Genomic DNA, 26,966 nt, shown 5'->3' on the forward strand with positions numbered 1-26,966 from the left:
GGAAGGCTGAGAGGTAGGAGGATTGCTTACACCCTGGAGGTTGAGGCTGCAGTGAGCCGAGATCAAGCCACTGCACTCCATCCAGTCTGGGCGACAGAGCAAGACCCTGCCTCAAAAAATAAAAAAGGAAGAAAAATGAAAAGAGTATTAGCAAAAAAAGTATTTTAGGATAACTGAAACATATGTGACCATATTAAGGATCCTTCACACCTCTAATTTTTAGTTTATATATTACATAAATCAGTATGTATAATATAAATGTACAGTTTTACAGCTATTAATGTTTAATTTGCTCATTTAGTATACTTTACAGTATATTTTTAGGATTTAACTTCTTACAAATGGAACCACAAACCTCTCAACTTCAAGAACTTCAAGAAATGCAAGGTTCTTTTACCTTTGTGCCAATTTTTGAAAGTAGCAAAAACCTGACAATAAGACAAATTATCAACATTCAAGATGAATGACAACTGTACATTTTCTTGTTCAAGTGTGTGGCAGATGTGGAAAGTGACAGTAAAAAAGATTTTAGATCAAAACACTGGCTCTGCTACTTATTAGCAAGATATGTCATCTTTGCCAAGTTACTTAGCCATTCTGTGCCTCAGTGTCCTTATATGTAAATTGGGACATACAATATTCCTATAAGGTTTAAACAAAATAACATACATATAGTGTCTGGCCCATAGTTGGCACTCCGTAAATGTTAATTTCCATCACCATCACCCACGCTCCCATTTTCTGAAAAGATGCTAAGGAAAAAGTATTAAATACTACTTTTGACAGATGGAGCTTAGTACACATACAGTTTCACTTTCCAAGAAACCAAGATGAGTAGTGTTCTGCCTTTTTTGCAACATATTACTGAAAACTGAAGACTTGTCTATCTTAACTAGATGTGAGTCTTTACAGGCCTAGACTAATTTCTTTCTTGGCTACAAAGACATAGGGCTCTAAAGCTGGTAAAAATGAAGCAAGGAGTTAAAAAGTGGAACAGATCCACTAGCTTAAGCACAGCCTGGAATTCTACAACAGTATCCACATTCCACAGAAAATTAAAGGAGCTTCTAGCCTTAGAACATGAGTGCGCTTACTGTGTCTAATCAAAGTCAAAGCTCAAAAGTTCCCATTTTTGTCTAAAATGTTTAAGGCCAGGCACTGTGGCTCATGTTTATAATCCCAGCACTCTGGAAGGCTGAGGCAGGATTGCTTGAGCCCAGGAGTCCAAGACCAACATGGCGAGACCTCATCTCTACAAAATTAAAATTAAAAAAAATTAAACTGGCATGGTGGCACAGGCCTGTGATCCCAGCTACTTGGGAGGCTCAGGCAGGAGGATCACTTAAGCTCAGAAGGTCGAGGCCATGATCACGTTACTGCAATCTAGCCTGGGCAATGGCATGAGATTCTCAAAAAAAGAAAAACAGGATGTTTTAAGATTTTGTCCTTTAGGTATTCACATATCTAATTTAAATACAAACTGCTATGATTAATTATCAAAAATCCAAAACACTAATTTAAAGAAGACAAAACAGGCCAGGCGGGGTGGCTCACGCCTGTAATTCCAGAACTTTGGGAGGCCGAGGCGGGCGGATCACGAGGTCAAGAGATTGAGACCATCCTGGCCAACATGGTGAAACCCTATCTCTACTAAAAATACAAAAAAATAAGCCGGGCGTGGTGGCGTGCACCTGTAATCCCAGCTACTCGGAGACTAAGGCAGTAGAATCGCTTGAACCCGGGAGGCAGAGGTTGCAGTGAGCAAAGATCGTGCCACTGCACTCCAGCCTGGGTGACAGAGCGAGACCCTGTCCCAAAAAAATAAATAAATAAATAAATAAATAAGACAAAACAATAGTTTTGAGAAATCTGCTTAAATTCCATTTAAACATTTATCTTACAAAGAATTATTTGATACTTTCAGGTGTGCACTACCAGGCCAGGCTCTGGAAATGCCAAGATAAACACATCTCTAAGGCCAACTTTCCAAGTCAGGAATAAAAACAAGTAATACTTTTTCAATGTTTACTACATACCAGGTAATCTTGTAATATGTTATACAGAACTATTTACTCTGTGCAGTAAAGATGACTATTAGTCCCATTTTAAAACAGAAAAGGGCCAAGCGCGGTGGCACATGCCTGTAATAGCAGCACTTTGGCAGGCTGAGGCGGGCAGATCACGAGGTCAGGAGTTCGAGACCAGCCTGACCAACATAGTGAAACCCTGTCTCTACTAAAAATACAAAAATTAGCTGGGTGTGGTGATGCGCGCCTGTAATCCCAGCTATTCAGGAGGCTGAGGAAGGAGAATCGCTTGAATCTAGGAAGCAGAGTTTACAGTGAGCCAAGGTCGCACCACTACACTCCAGCCTGGGTGACAGAGCAAGACTCCGTCTCAAAAAAAAAAAAAAAAAAAAAAACAGAAAAGACTGAGACACAGAGAAATTATGTGACCTGCCCATGATCACACAGATAAAAAGCTGCAGGAAGCCAGGCATCGTGGCTCACCCCTATAATCCCAGCACATTGGGAAGCCAAGGTGGGCCGATCGCTTGAGTTCAGGAGTCTGACACCAGTCTAGACAACATGGAGAAACCCCGTCTCTACAAAAAATAAAACAAGTAGCCGGACATGGTGGCACACACCTGTAGTCCCAGGTACTCGGGAGGCTGAGGTGGGAGGATCACATTAAGCCTGTGAGGTCGAGGCTGCAGTGAGCAACGACTGTGCCACCACACTCTAGCATGGGTGACAGAAGAAGACCCTGTTTCAAAAACAAACAAAAAAAAAGACGCCGGAAGAATCTGAAGTCTAACAGTCTGGCTCCAAACACTACACTCTTAACAATACACTGGCGAGGCATGGTGGCTCACACCTATAAATCCAACACTTTGGGAGGCCGAGACAAGCAGATTGCTTGAGCTCAGGAATTCGAGACCAGCCTGGGCAACATGGCAAAGCCCTGTCTCTACAAAAAATACAAAAAACATTAGCCAGGTGTGGTAGTGCATGCCTGTAATCTCAGCTACTTGAGAGGCTGAGGTGGGAGGATCACTCGAGCCTGGGAGTTTGAAGCTGCAGAGAGCTGTGTTTGCACTACTGCACTCCAGACTAAGCGACAGAGCAAGACCCTGTCTTCAAAAGCAAAACAAAACAAAATTTACTATCAGAGGCAGCTGAATTTGTTGAATCGTTCAACAAATATTCACTAAGTGCCTACTACATACCTGGTATGATTTAGGCAGTGAGAACACAACAGTTTAAAAAAAGACAAAAATCCCTTCCCTCATAGCGCTTACATTCTAGTGGGAGGAGACAGACAATAAACAAGATAAGTAAAATCTATAGTATGGTAGACAGCAATAAGTGCCAAGGAGAACAATAAATCAAGGAAGGGGGATAGGAAGTGTTGGGGGAGGTTGCAATTTTAGATAGGGTTACAAAGGAAGGCCTCCCTGAGAAGGACACATTATGACTAAAGGAGAGACCCCACTCCCATTCACACACAGAAAAATGCAATAGATTTCCCCATGGCTGCAGTCTCCAAGAATTCACAATCCAGAAGAGAAGACAGGCACCCAAATAGATCATTATAACCCAGTGTGGTGAATATAACATCAGAGGAGCTACAGGCAAGTGTGAGGAAAAAGAGTGCCTAAGCCCAAACTCAGCGGTCAGCAGAGACTTCCTAGATGTGATGCCTGAAGCAAGCCTTTCAAAGATGAGTAGGGGTTAAACAGGCTAAGAAGTAAGAGGGAGGATCTGGCAGAGAAGCTAGCATGCGCAAAGGCCCAAGGGCAGGAGATGGCATGGGGTGACTGAGTAACCCACAAGGAGTTCACCTATTGCTGAAGAAAAACATATGAGGAAAAAGATAGCAAGAGGCAAGGCTGGACAAGCTACACTGGGGCACATATGACTGTATTTACCTAGGTGATAACTGTTGAGGGCCTGGACCAAAGCTGCAGCCATGAGAATGGAAGAGGAGAAGGAGTTAAGAGAGATTAAAAAAAGAACTGAAAAGACTTAGAGGTGTATTGCTTAAATGACAGAGTAAATGGGGACATTATCACCTAGACAGGGAATACAGAAAAACCAGATTTATGAGTGGAGATGATAATGAGCTGTTTTGGACACACTGCATATCTACATCCAAAGGAGTGAAACTGGACCTTTATCTTACACCATACATGAAAATCAGCACAAAATGGATTAAAGACTTAAATGTAACACCTGAAACTGAAACTCCTATAAGAAAACATAAAAATAAATCACTGGTTTTGGCAATGATTTTTTTGCATATGACCCCAAAAGTACAGGCAACAAAAGCAAAAATACACAAGTAGGACTACACGAAACTAAAAAGCTTCTGCACAGCAAAGAAAACAATCAACAGAACGAATAGGCAACCTATGGAATGGGAGAAAATATTTGGAAACCATGTATCTGACAAGGGGCTAATATCTAAAATATATAAGAAATTCCTGGCCAGGCGCGGTGGCTCAAGCCTGTAATCCCAACACTTTGGGAGGCTGAGGCAGGTGGATCACCTGAGGTCAGGAGTTCAAGACCAGTCTGACCAATATAGTGAAACCCCATCTCTACTAAAAGTACAAAAAAAAAAAAAAATTAGCCAGGCGTGGTGGCGGTGCGCCTGTAGTCCCAGCTACTCAGGAGGCTGAGACAGGAGAATTGTTTGAACCCAGGAGGTGGAAGTTGCAGTGAGCCAAGATCATGCCACTGCACTCCAGCCTGGGTGACAGAGCCAGACTCCGTCTCAAAAAAAAAAAAGAACAAAAAAGAAATTCTTACAACTTAATAGCAAAAAACCAAATAGCCCAGTTAAAAAATAGACAAAGGAACTGAATAGACACTTCTCCAAAAAAGACATACAATGGCCAACAGGTAAATGAAAAGGAACTCAACATCACTAATCATCAAGGAAATGCAAATCAAAACCATAATGAGGTATCACTTCAGACCTGATAGAATGGATATTATCAAAAAAATCAAAAGATAAAATGTGTCAGTGAGGATGTGGAAAAACTGCAACCCTTGTAACACTGTTGGTGGGAATGTAAAATGGTGCAGCTGCTATGAAAACCAGTATGGTGGTTCTCCAAAAAATTAAACATAGAATTACCATACAATCCAGCAATCCCACTTCTGGGTATATCACCACAAAATTAAAATCAGAATCTTGAAGACATATCTGTACTTCCATATTCATTGAAGCAGTATTCACAATAGCCAAGATAAGGAAGCAACCCAAATGTCCATTGAATGGATAAAGAAAACGTGGTATATTCATATCTGATTGAATTGGAACCTGTCTGGTTAATTTATTACCTGATTTGATGAACCAAGGAAAGCCAGGAATTTAAACAAATATTTACATTTAATATCATAACATAAAGGTGCTTTAAATATTATAGCATTTGTACCCATAATATATGTTAATATTTCCTATGTTAAATAATAATGATAGCTGAAGTGTTTATGAATAGAATCATATGATGTTTAGAAATTGTTTAAAATTAGTTATGGGGGCAGGCGCGGTGGCTCACGCCTGTAATCCCAGCACTTTGGTAGGCCAAGGTGGGTGGATCGGTTGAGGCCAGTTCAAGACTAGCCTGGCCAATGTGGCGAAACCCCCTCTCTACTAAAAAAAAAAAAAAAAAAAAAAAAAAAATTAGCTGGGCATGGTGGCATGCGCCTGTAATCCCAGCTACTGGGGAGGCTGAGGCACAAGAATCGCTTGAACCTGGGAGGTGGAGGTTGCAGTGAGCTGAGATCATGCTACTGCACTTTAGCCTGGGCGACAGAGAAACACTCTGTCTCAAAATAATAATAGTAATAATAATATAATATAATAAGTTCTGGGAAGGTGAACGTGGGAAATGAAGAGATAATAAGTAAAACTAGACTGGCAAAAAAAAAAAAAAGGAAATGTGATATATTCATACAATGAATACCATTTGGTCTTAAAAAAGGAAATCCTCCCGTTGTGACATGAATGAACCTGGAGGACATTTTGCTAAATGAAATAAGCCAGTCACAGAAAAACAAATAACTGTATGATCCCACTTCATGTCATATGTTCTTACAACAACAAACCAGAAGCATAAGGAAACTTTTGGAGGCAATAGATATGTTTATTACTTTAGTTGTAGTGGTTGCATGGGTGTATGCATATGTACAAACTCATCAAATTGTATGCATTAAATATGCAGTTTTATCAATTATAATTCAATAAAGCTGCTTTAAAAATTTTTTAAAAGAGTACCTACCCCATAGTGTTGTGAGAATACAGTACATTGGTGATCATTAAATGATAGCTGTAATTATTCAAAATATTTACACGTATGTTTAGTTATCTATGTTCAAGTATATGATACTGGTTTTCATTTTTATTGTTCCAAATGTTATTTTTACACTGGCTTTTTTAAAATTAGGAACTATCAAACAGCAAAATGTATAAACTTTCAATATCATTACTCCAATTTTTCTTTAAAAAAGTTTTTATGTGATTCCTCAAACATGAGTAAACAGAAATGTAGAACGATGTTTGTTGACAGCACTGTTTATAATAGTAAAACAAACTAAATAATCCAAATGTCCCTCAGGAGAAGACTGTTTAAATGAGCTACGGAGTATCTAAACACTGGAATACTGTGGGACATCTATTTATGAGTAGCTACGTAAATACCCATATGAAATAATTTGTAATATATAGTAAGTTAAAAATTAAATTGAATATTAAGAATTGTATGATTCTTCTGTGTATAAAAAGATACACGCACTGTGTATATGTGTGTGTGTACTTAGACTGACATAAAAACCATATGAAAGTCTAGATAAGAAACTGAACAGGGCTTTGAATGAAGTGTGGATATAAACTTTTTTACACTTTCTGTAATTTTTTTTTTTTGGGATGGAGTCTTGCTCTGTCTGCCCAGGCTGGAGTGCAGTGGCGTGATCTCGGCTCACTGCAACCTCCACCTCCCAGGTTCAAGCGACTCTCATGCCTCAGCTCCCGAGTAGCTGGGATTACAGGTGGGCGCCACCACGCCCGGCTAATTTTTGTATTTTCTGGTAGAGATGGGGTTTCACTATGTTGGCCAGGCTGGTCTCGAACTCCTCACCTCAAGTGATCCGCCTACCTCGGCCTCCGAAAGTCCTGGGATTACAGGCATGAGCCACTGTGCCTGGCCACCCCCGCTTTTTTTTTTTTTTTTTTGAAACAGGGTCTCACTCTGGTTGTCCAGGCTGGAGTGCAATGGTGCGATCTTGGCTCACTGCAACCTCAACCTCCATGGGCTCAGGTGATTCTCCCACCTCAGCCTCCTGAGTAGCTGGAACTACATGTGTGTGCCACCACACCTGGCTAATTTTTTTGTATTTTTTGTAGAGACAGGGTTTCACCATGTTTCCCATTTCCCAGGCTGGTCTCGAACTACAGGACTCAAGCAATCTGCCCACCTCCGCCTCCCAAAGTGCTGGGATTACAGGCGTGAGCAACCTCACCCGACCTGTTTAAAAATTTTTAACCACATATAATACTTTTTAATTTTAAAACAAATCCTCATGACTAATTGTCAAATTTTTAAAATCATATATATCCTGATTACATACAATGTAAATGAAAGAGAATCAAAGAGACAGATGACCCTGAATGAAAAAATACACTCCTACTGATTTTATCATTAGGTAAAAAAGGATCTAAGTTTTAAGTTATTATAAAGCACCCTTCAGTCCCTATTTGGCTGACACAATTCAGGTATTTTAAGATAGCCTAAAAAATTAAAACATAATAATGCTTTGTGTAAACAGCTAAAAATTGATAACAACCATAGTACATTTCAGAATAATAACAGCATCTGAAATTGTCTACATCAAGCTTACAAATTAATGATCTGACACAGAACAAAGTTTATAAAAGAAGCTTCTAGGTTCAGGATTTTCCCAGAAAGATAAAATAAAAATGTGTGTGGGGGGCAGGGGTGGAACTGTATCTTCAAAAGCTTGAAATAAAACTATTATACCTGTGTAACCACACAAATCAGCTTTCTTTTTATTATTATACTTTAAGTTCTAGGGTACAAGTGCACAACGTGCAGGTTTGTTACATATGTATATATGTGCCATGTTGGTGTGCTGCACCCCTTAACTCGTCATTTACATTAGGTATATCTCCCTAATGCTATCCCTCCTCCCTCCCTCCACCCCACGACAGGCCCCGGTGTGTGATGTTCCCCACCCTGTGTCCAAGTGTTCTCACTGTTCAATTCCCACCTATGAGTGAGAACATGTGGTGTTTGGTTTTCTGTCCTTGCGATAGTTTGCTCAGAATGATGGTTTCCAGCTTCACAAATCAGCTTTCTAAATATTAGTAACCTGTAGGCAATTCAACTTAAAAAAAATTGACAGGAGGAAAAGTGGGGCTTCAGCTTTCATAATCGGCCCTTTTAATATGTATTGCTTTGCTCTGTCCAAAGCATCCCAAAATGTACAATCTCATTAAAGTTACTGAGCATAATGGATTTTTAGCCTGATGCAGCAATTTGCATTAATTCATGTGATCACAAATGTATTTATTTTCCAAAGAAACTGCTTTCTCAAGCATAAAGGAACCACCCAGCAATAGGGCTTGTTTTTCCTTTCAGTGCAGCTTTCTTATGTGTAAGTTATCAAATATTAATCTAGTTGTATTACATAGTGGAGCAGACTTCAAGTCCTTTAAAAGATACAATTACACATTTTTAAAGACATGCTAAATTCTATTTAAAATGTCTATGGCTTCTTGTTTCAATACTGAGTATATGTTTATAAATCCTGGTTTGACTTGTAAATTTTTTTATCTAAAAAATTCAATAGAAAGCTACTGGCTGTAGAGATTAATGGTATACACTTAACACAAAAATTGATTGGCTTTGTCATAGAGACAAAAAGTAGAACAGTGGTTGCCAGGGGCTGGGGAGAAAAGAAAACGGAAGTTTATTGTTTAATGAATACAGAATTTGTTTTGCAAGATGACAAGAGTTCTAGAGATGGAGAGTTGTGATGGTTGCACAATAGTGTGAATGCAGTTAATGCCACAGAACAGTACACTTAAACATGGTTAAGATGGGCCAGGCATGGGGGTTCACGCCTGTAATCCCAGCACTTTGGGAGGCTGAGGCAGGCGGATCATTTGAGGCCAGGAGTTGGAGACCAGCCTGGCCAACATGGCAAAAACAGGTCTCTACTAAAAATACAAAAATTAGCCAGGAGTGGTGGTGGGTGCCTGTAATAGCAGCTACTTAAGAGGCTGAGGCAGAGAATTGCTTGAACCTGGGAGGCAGAGGCTGCAGCGAGCCAAGATCTCACCACTGCACTCCAGGCTGGGTAACAGAGCGAGACTCCAACTCAAAAAAAAAAAAAAGGTTAAGATGGTAAATTTCGTTACATGTATGTTACTACAATTTAAAAAAAAAATTTAAGTAAATTGGCTTGTTTCTGAAACATTTAAAAAAAAAAGTTGATTGGCTCCAAAGACAGTGCAGTGTAGCAGTTAAAGTGCAGCCAACAACTCCATGCACCCGAGACCAATTAAGAACAAAAACTGAGTACAGATTCAAGTAGGTTGTTTGGATAAACTTCCAGCTCTACTCCTAAGCAGCTATGTAATTTGGGCAACTCATTTATTATCTCCCTGCACCTCAGTTTCCTTATTTACAGAATATAGAAAACAACCAGGTTTTTTTTTTTTTTTTTTAAACAGAGTCTCGCTCTGTCACCCAGGCTGGAGTGCAATGGCACGATCTCGGCTCACTGCAACCTCCGTCTCCCAGGCTCAAGCAATTCTCCTGCCTCAGCCTCCCGAGTACCTGGGATTACAGACGTGTGCCACCATGCCTGGCTAATTTTTTTTTTTTTTTGTATTTTTAGCAGAGACAGGGTTTCACCATGTTGGCCAGACTGGTCTCGAACTCCTGACCTCAGGTAATCCACCCGCCTCGGACTCCCAAAGTGCTGGGATTACAGGCGTGAGCCACCGCGCCTGGCACAATCAGGTTTTTCTACCAGTTCTATGAGATAATACCTGTACAGTGCACATCATAGGGACTGGAATATAAAAAGCACTCAATAAACGTTAGCTATTATTAGCAACCACATTAATATAAAAAGTTGATTTTCCCAAACTAAAGAGAAATGCATTTGTTCCCATTTTGGCAAAAGTGCAAGAGGACAAGTGAATGTGTGTGGCTAGATGCCAAAACTCAATGCTAATTCCAGGCTGACCAATTATGGCGATATGTGGGCCTTAATTTGAATCCAGGTTTTCTCAAAAGGTGCTTCTGAGAAGGTCTGCAGGAGCATCCCCAGGGAACTTGTTCAAAATGCAGAGCTCTGTGTGTCAGGCCAAACTTAGTGAATACCAATCTCCGGAGGTGAGGCTTAGAACGCCCAGCCATATCTGGCTATAATCAGACACAATGTGGGGAATTTGAGGAGAGGAAGGGAGAGGTAAAATGAATGAAATCTGCTCTACAGTGAGGCTTCCTGATTTCTCTGGTCTTGATTAACTTTACTAGCAGGTGGGGCATGAATCTTGACATCAATTTCCAAGACCAGTCAAATGTCTCATCTTATTTAAATATTCTTCCCTCACCTACTACCTCCTCCTCCCCCTAATCTCAATCCTTGATGGAAGAGCATACTACACAAATTTAGGACTCAATCCCTCCATCACACCACTTTTAGTTACCCATTCATTTGGTTCCACTGTAGGAAGATTAAACCAAATGTCATATTCTCAGAATAAAATTGCACAAATTTAGATATTATAATATCTATTTCCAGTAACTACCTGGTTTCTCATCTGGCCACTAAAGTTCTTTTAGTTACTGCCCTTCTTGTGCTCTTTAGCCAAGAACAGTAAAACACCTCTGAAGAACCTTCCTTAGGGTAAGCAGGATATCAACCTAGGTTTCCTTTTGAGACTAATAACACCAATTTGGCCAGGCGTAGTGCCTCACACCTGTAATCCCAGCAGTTTGGGAGGCCGAGGTGGGCGGATCGCTTTAAGTCAGGAGTTCAAGACCAGCCTGGGCTCCATCTCCACAAAAAAAAAAAAAAAAAAGAAAAAAGAAATTAGCTGGGCGAGGTGGCACACACCTGTAGTCTTAGCTACTCGGAGGCTGAGGTGGGAAGATCCCTTGAGCCCAGAAGGTTGAGGCTTTAGTGAGCTGTGTTCGTGCCACTGCACTCCAGCCTGGGCAGCAAAGTAAGACCCTGTCTCAAAAAAAAAAAAAAAAAAAAAACAATACTCCTGGAGCATGAACCTGGAGAGCATTCAGGCCCCTGAATAAGTGTACATTTTTATATTCAAGTGGTTGCTAATAATAGCTAAGGTTTATTGAGTGCTTTCTATATTCCAGTCCCTGTGATGTGTACTATACAGATATTATCTCATAAAATTGTTAGAGGAACCTGCTTGTTTTCAGTATTTTATAAATAAGGGAACTGAGGTACAGGGAGATTAAATGAATTGCCCAAATCACATACCTTCTTAGGAGTAGAGCAGGATACAGGAGAACAACGTTAGGAAGTGAAAAAGGAAAAGTCAGAAGTTATCTCTGAGACGTTTTTCTTTGAGAAGTACTTCTAGCTCATTCTTCCTGTCAAGCTGAGTAGCAGCCTTATACATTTTATCTGACAAGAAAACACATTACTTCATCTGCAGCATCAGGAATTAACAAAAGAGCCAAACTGCTGACCTTCAGTTACTAAATCCTTCTACAGTACTTACACTACAGTAGGAAGTAGGGTAGTCTGGGAAAAGAAACAACAGCAAATATAGTCTTGAAGCTCACCCCCACAAAAACAATAAAATAAAACTTCCTAGAAAAGCTGTTGATAAAGTGTCCATTGAAAGAAAATGCTACAGCCACTTCTCTAACAAGAACAAAACAAAAATGGTGTGTTTTTTTCCCAAAATGATTATATAACTGATCCTAGAGAAAAATCACTATCTCTAGAAGCACCCTCCCAGCCACACAGATGTTTGTCAAGTACCCTTTCCAAACAAGGCAGTACCTTAGGCAGAAAGTGCGGCTGAAATCCCAATACAACAATTTTTTTTGAGATGCGATCTCAACTATGTTGCCCAGGCACAAGTGCAGTGCCTGTTCACAGGCAAGATCATCACATACTGTAGCTTTGAACGCCTGAGCCTAAGGGTTTCTCCTGCCTCAGCCTCCCAAGTAGCTAGGACCACAGGTGGGCATCACCACATCTCCCTAACACATTTCTTTATTTATTACAAGAAATCTTCTAAGCTGCAAGTGATGCCAATTTTCATCCTGAGCTAGAAAGCAGGGAGAATAACAGTACCTACCTCAAAGGATTTGAGAGGACTCCAGGAGGTAACTATGTAGAAAGTGTTTTAAACAGCACCTGGCATTTGCTAGAGGAACAGAAAATGTTAGCTGCTGCAGCTAAGTTTTACACAACCAAAAATTCTAGATAAACCTTGGCAATTTGCTTAAATGGAAAACTGACTTAAAAAACCAAAATGCAGTAAGAGGGTTATTTAAAAGAGACAAGAAATGCCTGCAGGTGAACAATGCCATATCTATGCCATATGCAGGACTGGGCAGTATTAAGGGGCACAGGGCTCAACCAAAGAGAGACTACAATTTCTGACCTGGAAAAGTGACATGTTAATGAGGGAAACAGGACAAACACTCGTGTGAGACTAGACTTCATTCGTCTGTGCCATCTACCAATGACCATCAATGATTCCCCAAATGGCTGAGCCTCCACTGCTGCTATTTCAAAGGCAATTCCTCTGGGGCCCCTGGTCTGAGTTTCTGTAAGCCCAGGGGCCTATGTGCAGTACCAACTATTGGATTTTCCTGTGCTGCTGTTCTTCTGCTTAATTGCTTCCTCAGTTGTTCATACGTGGATTTCCTTGTAACACCTCAAAGGGAAGTTAAGAAGTAGCAATTAACATTTATGACCAATACCATTTTAGAAGACACAACTTATGACCTTGCCAGGCACAAAACACATCATTTATAGTGATGATAACCCTTAAGACAGTAGCCGTAAGCTAAATAATATATGCGGCTAAGAAGAGACATGTCAATATAAGAGCAACCTTGTTATTTCCGGCTCACCAAGAGTCATTAACCAAGCTGCCACCCATTCACCACAAGATATACACACCTAGTATCAGTAGAGCTGGACAGGGCCTTGCACAGAAGCAATTTAGGGAAGGGGGAATGAAAATGTTAAAGAATTGACTTGCGTCCCAGTGCGGCAGTGGGTAGCAAACTTCCACAAATGGGCTGTGCTCCACAGATGCTTTGCAAAAGTCCACTGTTGGCTACTGAGAACTATTATCTTTCTTAATAAGAAATAACACAGAATGGTAAAAAACGGCCAAGCCCAGTGACTCATGCCTGTAAACACAACACTTTGGGAGGCCAAGAAGGGTGGATCGCTTGGGGCCAGGAGTTCGAGACCAGCCAGGTAAAAGTGATGAAACCCCGTCTCTACCAAAAACTACAAAAATTAGGTGGGCGTGGTGGCACGTGCCTGTAATCCCAGCTACTTGGAAGGCTGAGGCAGGAGAATCGCTTGAAACCGGAAGAGGGAGGTTGCAGTGAGCCGAGATCATGCCACTGCACTCTAGCCTGGACAAAGAGCAAGTGAGACTCTGTCTCAAAGAGGAAAAAACAAACAAAAAAATAATGGCTAAAAAAAATGGGTTTTACATTTATAGTCAGACTGCCTAGATTTGCACCCTGAATCTACCCTTTCTTAGCGTTATAACTTTAACTCATTTAACTTCTCTAAGTTTTACTTTCTGACACGTAAAATGAAAATAATAAAGGATTAGGGTGATGAGTCAGCAAATAATGCACAGACAAAGCTTAGCACAATGTCTGGCACACTGTTGTACTCAATAATTATTGTTACCCTTGAAATAATAAAAATTGGTGTGCAGATAGCCAGAAAAGCCCACAAAGGTCTATTTTACCAATAATGTGGCCAAAATAGCAAATATTTATCATACAAAGTTAGTAAAGCCAAATATTGGCAATAATAGTTACGGACAGAAAATAAAATTAATATGTTTTTAACTTTGTGTGAAAATCAAAACAAGATATTTTTGTTGATTCTGAAGAAAATCTGACACCCTGAAAGACCTTTAACTATGGATTACATAGATTCATTCATTCAAAGAACATTTATTGAGCACCTACAAAAAATCTGTTAGGTACCAAAGACTGAAAAATGCTAACAATAGAAGCAAGTGTAAAATGCTATAATGGACACAGAACACAGGGACGGGAAGAATTCGTTCTACCCCAGGTACGTCAGAGAAGGAAGATCCAGGGCAGCATACCACAGAAGAAATGACATTTGAGTTGGGTCTAGGATTTCACCAGTGAATGGAAGGGCGGCAGCTTCAGAAAGAGGGAACAACAGGAGCCAATACCTAGAGGCATCTGGCAAACACCAAGAGGTACCTGAGGTATCTAGCAGCCTATAAATAGCGTGGTACGGACAGAGACTAGGGGGAGGGGAGGGGGAATCATAGAAAGGAGACTAAGCCTGGGCAACATATCAAGACCCTGTCCTACAAAAAAATACAAAAAGTAACCAGGCATGGTAGCGTGCACTTGTAGTCCCAGCTACTCAGGAGGCTGAGCTGGGAGGAGGCTCAGCCTGGGGAGTTTGAGGCTACAGTGAGCCACGATAGTACCACTGTACTTCAGCCTGGTAACAGAGCAAGACCTCATGTCAAAAACAAAACAAAACAAAACAGGAGACTATAAATGTAGGCCTGAGAAAACCTGTGAGGGCCGGAGAGAAAGGAAATAAAATCAGTATCTTGAAGGGATATCTGTACCCCCATGTTCATTGTAGGATTATTCACAATAGCCAAGATATGGTCACAACCTAAGTATCCATCAACACATAAATGGATAAAGAAAATGTGGTATATATTACACAATGGAATATTATTCACCATTAAAAAAACAAAAAAAATCATGCCATTTGTAACAAAATGAATGAACCTAGAGGACAGTTATGCTAAGTGAAATAAACCAGACACAGAAAGGCAAATACTATATGGTCTCACTTATATGTGGAATCCTAGAAAAGCTGAATCCCAGAAACAAAGAGTGGTTTCCAGAGATAAGGGGGTGAGATAGGAAAATAATCAAATGGCACAAATTTTCAGATAGAAGATGAACAAGTTCTGGGGCTCTAATGTACACCATGGGTGGTATTAGATGAGTTAATTAATTTGACCGTGATAATCATTACACAATATATATGTATATCAAATCATCACATTGCACTGCACACTTTCAATTTATACAATCTTTGTCAATTAAATATTTTAAAATAATTTTTCAAAAAAGAACACCCATTAGGGAATTTGCGCACCTCTAGACTTTGGCATAGAGGCAACTGGATGCAGCAAGACTGGTGTTTTCAAATAGCACTGTCTAGATAAAGAAATGCAAGGAAATAACTACTTTAAAAGTCAGGATAATGGTTATTTCAGAAGGAGAGAAGGTTTTTGACTGGGAGAGGGCACCTGGAAGGACTTCTGGGGTGGCTGACAAAGCTCTATTGCTTGATCTGGATGGTGATTTCAAGTATGTTTGCCTTGTAATATTGTATTAAGCTACACATTTGTTTGTTTTTTAAATTCTTGTCTCATTTTACAATAAAAAAGCTAAAAAGGAAAGAAAAAAAAAAACACCTTCTTTTGCCACTATATAGGCCATCCAGGGCAGAGAGGGTACAAAAAGATGAGGAAAGAAGTTATTACCTCAAGATGAAAGATGATGAGGGCCAGGCCCAGAGCAAGAATAGTAGGAGTAAGAAGAATGAAATAAACCCACTGGTGAAACATCTTGAGAGTAGGCTGCCACAAAGTTCCAGAGGACTTTAGCAGGAGAAGGCTTAAAGAAGAAGATAGAGAGTGATTTCAGATTTGGACGTATTGAGTATGAGATGTCTTTGGGAATTCAAATACTACTTTCCCCTTGCTCATTTTAATGTATGGCTTTCCTTTGCCTTGGTACACATCTCTCAATAGTAATACTCTATTTCCTACCATTTACAATTCAATTCATGTGTTTGGCTTTCAAATGGGATAGAATGAGGAGGAGGAGGAGGAGGTAGTTCTTGATGTACATCAGGCAAAACTTGGAAAACAAAGAAGGAAGATGGCTAAAAGAAATGTGTTAGTAGTAAAAGACAAGTAAAGGAGATAATATCCCATGTGAACTACTCCACTGAAAGGGAAGAAAGGATACAGAAGAAGAGCTATTGGGTCAGATTCCCCACCTGATCAGCAAAAATCAAGGGAAGGGGGATACATCATGCACTCACCTTATTTTCACATCTGGGACTTTCTTAAGTTAGCTATATGTAATCTAAAGGAGAATTATAATAGAAATTTGAAAGTAAGAGAGATGGTAAATAAGACAGACAAGGTATTCCACACCAGGTTAGCACACAATGGAGAAGCAAGTAATTTTGCTTAATCTACAAGTCATAACAAACTGTCCTCACTTGGAAGAAAAGACAGATATAAGCAACTGTGTGTTAATTACAGTCTGGGACACAGCAGCCCAGGTCCGTAGAGTTGGGTTGCTATGGCCCATAATTTAACAAATGCATGAACAACTGACTTTGATAACATTCAACTGGAAATATTAAGATGTTACCCTCAGAGTCCTGCTTCTATTGCATAATAAAAGAACTCTAGCTACCATTTATTGAGCACTTACTCTATGCCAGGCACAGTCTAAGCCTTCAGCATCCATTATCTGATTGAAACCTCACAGCAAGCCCATGAGGTAGGTGCCATTAATCATCACCACATTACGAATAAGGAATGCCTTCAAGTGGTAACTCTAGGGAAACAAGATATGAGGAAGACTGCATAGAGCAGACTTGGGCCTGGGCTAAAAGGAGTGCCTGCCTCATACATGGTTCAACCCAGGCCACGAGAGTAGAATATTTCATAAGGAGTATGGGCTGTATCTCCAGTTGCTGATATAGAGTGATTTTTTTTCAGGTCTTATCCTCAGCATGTTTATCTCCTACCACTGCAACATGTGGCAGTGGTAGGCGGCCGGTAGCAATTCTAAGATTTGGGATCCCAGCCAGCTCTCTGTTTCTTTCCATCAGAAATATAACCAACATCTGGCAGAGTCAGCAAACGTCAAGATGTATGGGTCTCCACTAATTCATACATTACAAACTGGCTTCTCAAAATTGGTCAAATTCCATTACAGAATTACAGTTCAGCTGCACTGAATACTAAATACATATGAGCCATTAGCTGAGACTTTGAAATCTCTTTGCTCTATGGAAATTTCTATTCTGGTAGTAGTTGTTGCATGAGATTTTATCTTTATCGCACTTTTCCTGGCAGCAGTAAAATTCCATTTCCATCAACTGTTTCCTCTCAAGAAAGAAGTCTCTCAGGAAATACTCAAAACATTGTTCAACAAAGTTCTCAAATATGAATCATTTTCAACTGCCAGGAAGACACTCCTTTCCCCCACTGTTTTGCATCATAATAGGCTTTCTCTAAAATGACAGCTTTGGGGGAAGATATACTTATTTGGGGAAAAAAGACATTTATTAACTACAGTGTAAATCCTTTATTCTTCTCCCTCTATGGCTTTGCTTAAGCAGTTCCCTCTGCCTCAACTACCTTCTCCCCAGATCTGCCTGTCCAAGCCCTACCAATGCATTCATTCAAACAAACACTTCCTGAGTACCTAACAGATTTTTGGTCCTGTAATAGGTGGTAGGGGTACAAATCAAATAAATGTATTAAAAATTTGCCAAGCAAAGATTATGGTATGATCATGGCAGGATGTGGGATCATGATGGACATTCTGAGATTTTCCTTCAATGAAAAGTTTTTTGGAAGAAAAAACATTTACAGCTGGCCCTTTAAGGACAAGCAGGAGGAATTTAACGAAAGAGAAAAGGAATTTATCGCAGCCAAGAAGAGGCCAAGAGGCAACTCAAGGGTCTCCAACTACAAGGAGCACAACTGATTAAGGACCCCATCTGCCTCAGAAACTCATCCTAGTGTCTGTACTAAGTCACACCTCCAAAGGGGTGCTCCCAACCAATCACTGAGTACAGCAGGGATACCAAAGCAGACTGTTGCTGGAAGTTGCAGGACTCCACTAACAGCTGACTTTGCACTCCCCAATAGCTTTTCTGAATCTTCTTTAGACTGCACAGCCGTCTGGAAACCTTCTGCCTAACCAGCTCTCCCCTATCCCCTTCACTAGGGCTCAGACTTGCATGAAGGACTAATGGCACTCCCAGCCTTCTCAGCCCCCTCACCATTGTCTGTTCCACATGCATTTTCCCCTAATAAACCCTTGCCAATTTAATCCTGTGTGTCTGTTTTTCAGAGGACCCAGATTAATACAGCATTCTATACAGAGAGCTCAGCATAAATAAATACCCAGAGGTATGAAAAATCATGATGGGTTCTAAGCACCCCAAGGAGTGGTATGTGCCTGGAGCAAGCTGTGGAAGTGTAGAAGAAGCTGGGCCAAATCAGTGGAGGCCTTGTATGTCCTGATAAGAAACTTCAACTTGGTCCTATGAGAAACAGGGAGCCACCAGAAAGTTTTAAGCAAGGAAAGGGCATGTTTTTCAAAAAACTGTTCTGCTAGCAGAACGAAGGGTGGACAGGGCAAAGCAGAAATTGGAAGCACCTCTATGTATGCTTCCATCTTGTCTGCTAGCTTGTGAGGTCCTGAAGGATGAAATCATATTTTTTGCTTGTTTTGCTTTAATCTTAGAATAGTGTTTAACACGAAGTAGCTCCTCAAGAGGCCCCACTAAATCTACAAGGTTGGGCCTCACCTCATGGCCCAACATTTTAGTTAAAGCCACTCAAAAGTTTCATGAAGCCTGGTCATTCCTGCTTGGACACTGGAACCCTCTCCATCAATCTAGAAAGAGATGGTTATGTGTATGAAGGGTAGAAGAAACTATTCCCAAACTTTGCCTCTTGCCGACTGGTTATTTCATGAACTCCTTTGAAGACAGGCATCTAATCACATTTGTTGATCCTAACTGTGGGACAAAGGTAGTCATTAGATATTTAGTTTTTGAATGTTAACCAAATCAATGAAATTCAGAGAGCCAGATCAAGCTCAAGGCCCAGAGGTCTAATCCAAAGAACATAAACAAAAATCAGAATTGGCTTCTGAATATGGACTCACTGTCCAATGATGATCTTTGGGAAAATGTAGCCTTATTTTTTTCATCATAAGGTGGCAATAAGACCTACCCTAAAATGATGTACAAAGTAAGGTGAAAATTAAATAAGAAGATGTGGCCACTGTAATTGGAAAAGAGTAAAATAAATTTTACAAACTGAATATACAATTGGGGAAAATAGACAAATCGAAGATATCAAAACCTAAATATCACCCTAACACAAAGACATCCTGGACTTCTGAATAAATATGAGAAACATAACTTACTTATTACATTGTGACATCAGCTTGCTAAGAAAGGTCATAATTAACCACAAAGTCTACAATAAAACTCTAAGTTTAACATATTTACTTAAAGACTTCATGGCTAGAAGGATAGCATACTGATTACCAATTCTGATTTTCAACAATATCAAGGGATGGTGTGGTATTATCCAAAAATTGTCAAGATACAATTTTCATGTGTCAAGCAGCACTTTTGGCTGGAAGAGTACTTCTATGAAATCAAATAATCATATGAACCAATTCCCAGAAGGCTATTGATTGGTAGAGTTGGAGCCAACAGCCCTCCCAAAGTCCAAGGCGCTGATAGTCTGATGCCCTTTCTCAGACTCATTCTCATCTCCCTGACTTGACTAATGAAACACACAGAAGCTCTTGGGCCCTGCTTGTAAGACCCAAAATAACCTTACTGAAACAACCTGAAATGGTTTGTGTCACTTAGAGAAGACAGTCTCATGTCATAAACTGTCAGATCTACATGGGCTAAGGGACTAAAGTTAGCTAGCAATGGTCTGTTGTCCATGTAAAATAAAAACGGCATCTCCAATCCTCCACACTGAGATAACCACTTCCAAACCAGTAGGCAAGTCCAGAGCATTCAGGAATACTTTATTTTTTATTTTGATGAGGTCTTGCTATGTTGCCCAGGCTGGTCTTGAACTCCTGGCCTCAGGCAATCCTCCCTCCTGGGCCTCTCAAAAGTGCTGGGATTACAAACGTGAGTCACTGCACCCAGCTCAGCAGTACTTTTTAAAATTTTCCAAATTTGCAAACTGATTTAGTAAATACCTTGTGTTATTTTGACTTGAGAAGGAGTGAAAAGTAGAGAAAATGAATTCCATTTTTATAAAAGAACTTTAGGCAATTTTGTCAAAAGAACTAAACAAACAACTATAGAAATCATTCTAAGTCTCCTTTGCCATCTTCTAAAACCAGATTATTTTCATTTACAAAATACATTTAATGGTAGGAAATCAATAATGATGATAGTAATGGACACCACTAAATTGAGCACATTCTATGTGAGACATTTTACATATATTATCTGTATTCCTCATAACTCAATGTAAATGTTCTACATTTCAAATTTTTAAAACATGAGGCTCAGAGAGACAAATGTGCCACAAATCAAGTAAATGGCAAAGCTGAGATACAAATCACGATATCTAAAAGCCCAGATTTTAGATGGCAATGAAAGGTGGGAGGGCTTTTCTCTCCTTCCAAATCTCAATTTCTACCTCACTCTCCCAATTCCTGTCCTTCCCTCCCTCTTCCTCTGTCTCTCTCACACAAACACAAACACATGCACACACATACCCACTCACTTCCAAAGAGAGGCGATACCATACAGTGAGCTAATAATGGTTTTATCCAAAACACCTGCATTTAAATTCTGACCGCCCCCCACCACCCTGCCATTTACTAGCTCCAAGACTTGGTGGTACAAATTGTTTGATGGACCTCACTTTCCATCAAGTGAGATTAAATAAGATGAACATACACACTGCCTAGTACATACTATTTTTGTTACATTTCCCCCCACTCACTTTTGATAGCCTAAAAGACCAAACGAAGAGGAACCAAAAACATGCTACCTGTATTGTATGCTAAGCAAGGGAGTTAGCACTTCTCTTAGGATGGAAAAATTTCTATGACTTATAAAACACACATATGGTTAAGGAATTGCTACCTACTTCATGTCTTTTATCCATGATTTTTATCCATAAAATACAAGAGAATAAGCTATTATTGCCATGTGGAATTTAGACTAGTAATGCAAGAATAGTTCATCATTCATACGTCAAACACAATGCCATTCACAGTGTCAGCAGTCTAACAAGGAAAAATCTGTATGACTAATTCTATAGGTACAGAAAAAGTGCAAGATTCATTCAGCAGCCCTTCATTACTTAAAAAACAACAGCAACAACAACTCAGCTAACTAGAAATCAAAAGAAACTTCCTCAACCTGGTAAAGAGCATCTATGAAGAAAAAAAAAAAGATAAAGAGCATCTATGAAAAACTTACAGCTAACTCATACTTAATAATAAAACACAAAATGATTTCCCCCTAAGATCAGGAAGAAGGCAAGGAATCCACTCTTAACACTCCTACTCAACATCATATAAGATAGAACTCCTAGCTAATGCAATAAGGTACAGAAAAAAAATACAGATACTTATAGATGGGAGAGGAAAAATAATACTGCCTTTATTCACAGAAAATGTAATTATCTATCCAGAAAATATAAAAGAATCTATAAGAAACTACTAGATATAATTAGTGACTGGCAAAGTCTAAGAACATAAGATCAATATATAGAAATTGTTTTTTTTCCTTGCCTTGCTATAAAAAAAATCAACTGTATTTTTATACACAACAGTGAAGAACAGGAAAATGAAATTTTTAAAAGCACCAGTTGTGGCCAGGCGCGGTGGCTTATGCCTGTAATCCTAGCACTTTGGGAGTCCAAGGTGGGCAGATCACGAGGTCAAGAGATTGAGGCCATCCTCGCCAACATGGTGAAACCCCGTCTATACTAAAAATACAAAAATTCGCTGGGCGTGGTGGAGCACGCCTGTAGTCCCAGTTACTCGGGAGGCTGAGGCAGAAGAATTGCTTGATTGCTTGAACCCGGGAGGTGGAGGTTGCAGTGAGCTGAGATTTTCCAGCCTGGCAACAGAGCAAGACTCCATCTCAAAAAAAAAAAAAAAAAAAAGGCACCAGTTACTACAGCACCAAGAAACATGTGATACTGAGGGATCAATCTAACAAAGTATTATAAGATTTGTACGTTGAAAAGTATCAAACACACTGATGAGAGAAATCAAAGACTTCCTTGCAGAGATACACTGTGTTCATGGATCAGAAGACTCAATATCATCAGTATTGCAATTCTCCTCCAAATTATCTATAGATTTTAATTCACAGCAAATAAAATCCCGTTTCTTTTTCAAAAATTTATAAGGTAACTCCAAAATTATATGGAAAAAATAATTTAGGATAACCTAAACAATTTTGTAAAAAAAAAAGAAACTTGGAGTACTCATACCAATTGATTTCAAGACTTACAATAAAGCTATAATATTCTAGACAGCGTAGGCAAAAGGGTAACATAGATCAACGAAACAAAATAAAAATTCCAGAAACTGATCCACACATATATGGTCAATTAATTTTTGACAAGGATGCCAAGCTAATTCAATAGACAAAGTATAGTTTTTTTCGTCTTATCAACAAATGATGCTGGAACAATTAGATATATCTATATTCAAAAAATGAATCTCAACCTGTATCTTGCACTATACATAAAAGTCAACCGGAAATTCATCATAGACTGAAATGTAAACCCTAAAGCTATAAAATTTCTAGAAAAAATAGAAGCAAATCTTCATGATCCAGAGTTGGGCAACTGTTTCTTAGATAGGACAGAAAAACCATTAACCATAAAAGAAAATATTGAGGCCAGGCACAGTGGCTCACGTTTGTAATCTCAGCCCTCTGGGAGGCCAAGGTGGGAGGATCTCTTCAGGAGTTTGAGACCAGCCAGGGCAACATAATAAAACCCTGTTTCTACAAAAAAAAACACAAAAATTAGCTGGGCATGGTGGTGCACACCTATAGTACCAGCTACTCGGGAGGCTGAGGTAGGAGGATTGCTTGAGTTCAGGAGGCCAGCAGTGAGCCACGATTGAACCAGTGCTCTCCAGCCTGGGTGACAGAGCAAGACCCTGTCTGAAAAAAACAGACAACACAAGACTGAAAAATGGAACTTCAATCAAAACTTAAAACTACTGCTCTTGGGCTGGGGGTGGTGGCTCACGCCTGTAATCCCAGCACTTTGGGAGGCCAAGGTGGGCGGATTTGCCTGAGCTCAGGAGTTTGCAACCAGCCTGGGCAACAAGGTAAAACCCCATCTCTACTAAAATACAAAAAATTAGCTAGGCATGGTAGCATGCACCTACAGTCCCAGCTACTCAGAAGGCTGAGGTAGGAGAATTGCCTGAACCCAGGAGGCGGAGGTTTCAGTGAGCCGAGATCGCACCACTGCACTCCAGCCTGGGCGATAGAGCAAGACTCCGTCTCAAAAAAAAAAAAAAAAAAAAAAAAAACACACCGACAAAACTACTGCTCTTTGAAACACACTATTTAAAAAGTAAAAAGACAAGCCATAGACTGGGAAAAACATTTGCAAAACACATATCTGATAAAGGACCAGTAGCCAGAATATATAAAGAACACTCAAAGCTGTAAAGCTGTATAATTTTTTTTTTTTTTTTTTTGATACAGTCTCACTCTGTCGCCCAGGCTGGAGTGCAACAGTGGGATCTCAGCTCATTGCAACCTCTGCCTCCCGGGTTCAGGTGATTCTCCTGCCTCAGCCTCCCGAGTAGCTGGGATTACAGGCGCCCGCCACAACGCCCAGCTAATTTTTGTATTTTTGTAGAGACAGGGTTTCACCATGTTGGCCAGGCTGCTCTCGAACTCCTGACCTCAAGTAATCTGCCCACCTTGGCCCCAAAGTGCTGAGATTACAGGCGTGAGCCACTGCGCCCAGCCCAAAGCTGTATAATTTTTCAAAACCCTGCCAAATCAAAAAAATGTTAAGACACTTGTTCAAAATCATTAGTCATTAGGAAAAATGCAGAATAAAATTACAGTGAGATATTACTATTCACCTACCAGAATGGCTAAAGTTTTAAAGGACAGACAATAACAATATTGGTGAGGATATGGAGCAAATGCAACCTTATATGTTGCTGTTAGGAAACAAAAATGGTATAGTCACTTTGAAAAATAGTTGGGCAGCTTAAGATATAAAGTTAAATACATAGTTTTCATACTACCCAGTATGAAAATGTACCCAGTACATTTCAGTCTATGATGCTTTTATATATTTACTGAAAACAGGATATACATCTACACAGAAACCTGAACACAATTTTTTTTTTTTTTTTTGGAGACAGGGTCTTACTCTGTTGCCCAGGCTGGAGTGCAGTGGCACAATCTCAGCACACTGCAACCTCCGCCTCTCGGGTTCAAGCAATTCTCATGCCTCCGCCTCCGAGTAGCTGGGACTACAGGCACACACCGCCACACACAGATAATTTTTATATTTTTAGTAGAGACGGGGTTTCACCATTTTGGCCAGGCTGGTCTCGAATTCCTGACCTTAACTCGCTCACCTTGGCCTCCCAAAGTGCTAGGATTACAGGTGTGAGCCACCATGCCTGGCCTGAACACAAATATTTACAGCACCTTTATTCATAACCACCAAAAAGTGAAAACAGTCCAAATGTCCATCAGCTACTGGTGAATGGATACACAAATTATAGTGTTATCTCTTTAATGGAATTCTACTCAGCAATGAAAGGCAGCAAACTGGATAAATGCAAGGACATAGATGACTCCCAAAAGCATTATGCCAAGTAAAACAAGCCAGACTCAAAGGCTATACATTTTGATCCCATTTATATGGAATTCTAGAAATGACAAAACTGTAAGGGACAGAAATCAGATTAGCGGTTGCCAGGGGTTGGCAGTTTAGGGAGGGGACTGACTACAAAGGAGCATGAGGGAACTTTTTAGGTGACAGAAAATTTGATTATTTTGATTTCAGTGGTGATTACAATTTATATAATTTTGTCAAAATTCATCGATTTTTACATACCTAAAAAGGGCAAATTTTACTGTATGTAAATTATACCTCAATAATTCTCAAGAAAAAAGTTGTGTTACAAAAGTAACAACCTCGAAAGAGCCAACTATTTTAGGCAGAGATCTACAACTGATTTGAACTGAAAAGGCTGATTTCTGATTATAAATTTAAGATCATGATTAAAGCACAGGAAGATATGCAGGGCAGATTAAGTTCATGAAAGTTGTGTATGTGTCTCTCACTGTTAATTGATATAATTGTGTAAAAAGGGGCTCTGGTAAGAAGGTGAGAAAGGCATAATTAAGAACCAAAATACTCCATTTGGTATTTATTCAAAACAGGCTGACAACAGAATAAATGGCCATAATTGTCCTTACAAATTGCTTGAGTTTGTAGATGACTCATTCAAAGAACTGCCTAAGGAGACAGGAATTTTATTCAAGTACTAATTCTCCTCACTTCACAACCACTCTGATTTAGAAGAGAAGGGGTGAAATATTTTTATTCTATGCAATTTCTACCTCTTGATCAGAGTTCTGAAAAGACATAGTAGAAGCTTATCTTGGCAGCAGAGACAACAGGGTGGGAGAAGATCAAGAGTTTTCTAAAACCCCTAAAGGGCTTTTCTCTCTGTTTTGGCAGGCAGGTAGCTTATCCAGTAGTGGATAAGCCAGTGTGCATGGTTCTGGCTTTGCAAGGAGCTATGGTCAAAACAGTGTGGTTTTGTGTGGTGGTTCACACCTGTAATCCCAACACTTTGGGAGGCCGAGGCAGGAGGATTCCCTGAAGCCAGGAGTTTGAGACCAGCCTAGGTAACAAAACAAGACCTCATCTCTACAAAAATTTTTTTTAAAAAGCCAGGCATGGTGGAACATGCCTGTGGTTCCAGCTACTTGGGAGGCTGAGGTGGAAGGATCGCTTGAGCCTAAAAGTTCAAAGCTTCAGTGAGCTATGAAAATGCCACTGTACTTCAGCCTGGGTGACAGTGTCAGACCCCATCTCTAAATGAAACAAAACAGTGATAGGATCCATTTAAGTACCATTATCAGAGCCCCAAGGAAGAAGTAAACTGAAAAACAGACTATAGAAACTTGTATTTATTCACTCATTCCTTCATCTATTCATCCAACAATTATTTATGGACTGCCCACTCTGGGCCAGGCTCTGTGTTAAACTGAAGACATAAAGATAACCTGGACTGAAGTAGTTTACAATCTTCTGGTGGGCAGGAGTGGGGGGTGTATAAAGTGCAACAGCATCCAACAGGCTGGAGTACACCATAACAGAAGAGGAAAATCAGACTTGTGATTTTTCCCCATATACCATTTTCTATCAAGTTCTCAGTGCCCCAGAGTTCACCAGGAAAGCAAAAATGGCAACCACTCCAGGCAGTGGGAACAGCACATGCAACAGAAGTACAAGTAAGCACAGTGTAGCCAGCAAACTTCATTAAGTTCTAGGGTACTAAGAACCTGATAGAAAATAGCATGTAATAAAACTGGAGAAGTAGGCATGAATCAGAAAGGTCGAAGGCTTCATGAGTTATGCCAAGAAGTTAGATATCCTTGTGGGGTGTGGGGTAAACAATGGGCAGCCTATGAACAGGGGAGGAACAAATCAAGATTTGCATAAAGAAAGATGATTCCAAAAGCAAGTCAGAGATTGGCCAAAAAAAAAAAAAAAAAAAGAAGGAAGATGAGGAGTTTCCTGTATTTTAGCTGAAAAGCTGGTGGTGG

At 39.9% G+C, this 26,966-nt stretch overlaps 1 protein-coding gene and 1 non-coding gene across 14 annotated transcripts in view; one reads left to right on the top strand and one right to left on the bottom strand.

Moving 5' to 3' along the window:
• Positions 1-26,966, bottom strand: part of ATP11C (ATPase phospholipid transporting 11C) — a 206,048-nt gene that overhangs the window by 137,226 nt on the left and 41,856 nt on the right. The gene's annotated exons all lie outside the window — the stretch shown is intronic.
• Positions 21,168-21,290, top strand: LOC112207221 (U6atac minor spliceosomal RNA). Its single transcript, XR_002941673.1, has one exon. It is a non-coding gene; the product is annotated as a U6atac minor spliceosomal RNA (small nuclear RNA).

The sequence above is a fragment of the Pan troglodytes genome, chromosome X (assembly GCF_028858775.2).
Source record: "Pan troglodytes isolate AG18354 chromosome X, NHGRI_mPanTro3-v2.0_pri, whole genome shotgun sequence".
Classification (NCBI taxonomy): Eukaryota; Metazoa; Chordata; class Mammalia; order Primates; family Hominidae; genus Pan; species Pan troglodytes.